We start from the raw sequence: 2498 nt of genomic DNA, 5'->3' as shown, positions 1-2498 counted from the left end.
TAGCATGGTGCAGCTGCTGTGAAAGATAGTTTGGCTCTTCCTCAGGAAGCTAAATACAGAACATCCATATGAACCAATAATCCATCTACTATGTATATATGAAGAAGATTTGAAAGCATGGACTGAGACAGATATTTGCACATCAATGTTCAAACTTATTATTCCCAATTCATAAAAGTTGGATGCATCCCAAGTGTCCATCAACTGATGAATGGTAAAACAAATAGTGTATAAATGTGGAATATTAAGCTGTAAAAAGGAATGAAATCCTGATACATGCAGCAACATGGATGACATGCTGTGTGAAATAAGCCAGACAAAAAAGGACAAACATTTTCTGATATCACTGATATAAACCTATTTTAATAAGCAAACTCACAGATTTAGTATGTAAAATATAGGTTATTAGGGGATAGATTGGAGGTAGCAAAGAGGGAGCTGATGCTTCATTTGTACAGAATTCCTATTTAAGTTAATTGTAAAGGTTGCTAAAATAAATCATGGAACTGTATAACAATGTACCCTTTTGAGCACAAATGTACTGGGGTTAATAGTACAAGTGTAAGAATGTTCTTTCATGAATTAGAGCAAATGTATAACAGTAATACAAGGTGTTAAGAATAGGGTGGAATGTGGGGAAAATACACCTACTGCAAATGGTGGACTGAAATTATTACTACTATATTAGAATTCTTTTGTCAGTTGTGACAAAGATAACACACTAATGCAAAGGGTCAACAATATGGGGTTTAAAGGAATGCTGTAGTTTTACATGATTTTCTGTGAACCTACAACTTTTCTAAATAATTGTAATAATAACAGGACATATTTCACAGGCCTGGTATTGGGTATTTTAAATGAAGTAATCCATGTGAATTGCTTCATACAGTGCCTAGAACATAGAATCTCTCACTAAATGCAGTGTATTATGGTTAAAAGAAGTGCAATTATAAAATGCACTGTCATCAATTATAACAAAAGTTCTACACCAGTGCAAAGTGTTGGGGCAGTGGGGTGTATGTGAACCCTGTATTTATGAGTGATTGCATACATTTGAGTTTATTGACAAAATCAAATTAAGATTTGGAAATTGGATGTTCTTGTTTAAAAATAAGGTGTTTTGAAACCATCAGTTTTTGTCTGAATTAGCTATAGCACATGCGTGTTGTCCTATTGGTCTATTTGTTTGAATTATAGAGGTCTGCAGACTGTGTGCTGGAATAGTTTCTGTAGAAAGGATTTAAAAAATCAGGTGGGAGTGATAAAAGATGGCAGATTATGAGTCAGGGCAAAAACGTCTCCATGGAAAACACTAGATAAAAGACAGAAAAGTGTTCCAGAATAAAAGTTCCAGTATTGCACTGATGACAAGTTCTGCTAAATCCCCAGGGACTGTGCACTTGATGAAACCAAGGTCTTCATTCAGAAACTAGTGAGTGAAGATTCTAGGGAGCAAGGAGCAACACTGCAGTCAGGAGAAACTGAGGTTTGACATTTGTAGAGGGATTAGTTTAAAAAAACCCAAAGCAGCTGTGGATCTGGCAGTGAAAGCTGTGGATTCAATCATGGGTGGTGTGCCTTCCACCCCCTGGGCACCTGCCTCAGGATCTGTTGTGCGTGATAGCCTTTCACACACCTGGAGTTTGTTGTACCAGACCTAGGAAGATGGAGGTCCATGAAAAGGGAATTTCACACCCATACAGTCATCTTTTCAGGGGACTGGGAATGCCTCTGCATGCAATACGGCCCAGAGCTATGATGCATAGTCAAGTACAGCAGGAAGTGCCTTCCAGTCTGTGGGCACCTGCCTCAGAATCTGGCATGGATAATAGCCTTATGGACACCTACAGCTAATTGTCCTAGAGCTAGGAAGGTGGAGGCCACTGAAGGGGGAATTTACCATGCCCCATACTTCTCAGTGGGCTGGGAATGCTCCTGCATGGTGCAGGAGCCCAGAGCTTCCCTTGGAGACTGCACTCACCTGTGATGTGCTGTGTTAACCACATGGAGGCCATTGGAGGGGGGACCCACACAGAAGTCCCAGGAGCCCTACTCTAATACCAGTGGCTTGTGGGTCCACAGCAGAGACAGACTATCTGGAGACTGAGCCAAAGCTTTGGACTCATGCAACAGCTTTGAAACTCAAGGAATGCCTGGGAGATTTGATTCTTAATGATACCCTCCCCCCATAACCACTCAGAAAAAGCCCCCATATTCAGGGCTGGCAGCACCAATTACACATGGAAATTTAGTGCACTGATTGGACACCCACAAGACTTGGACCCCCATTCACCACATAGACAAAGTTGGGGAGAACTGGCTTGAGGTTAATAGGTGGCTTGCAGTCGCCATCAGCTGGTAACTCAGAGAAAGTGCACTCCACCAAGCTGTAGCTCTGACAACTTAGAGATGATTGTTCAAATAAGACTGCATATCCTAAAAGAACTCTATCAAGATAAGCAAATGCCAAGAGGCCAAAAACAACAGAAAATTTTGAA

The sequence above is a fragment of the Choloepus didactylus genome (assembly GCF_015220235.1).
Source record: "Choloepus didactylus isolate mChoDid1 chromosome 11 unlocalized genomic scaffold, mChoDid1.pri SUPER_11_unloc2, whole genome shotgun sequence".
In the NCBI taxonomy this organism is placed as follows: Eukaryota; Metazoa; Chordata; class Mammalia; order Pilosa; family Megalonychidae; genus Choloepus; species Choloepus didactylus.
This window is presented reverse-complemented; position numbering follows the sequence as displayed.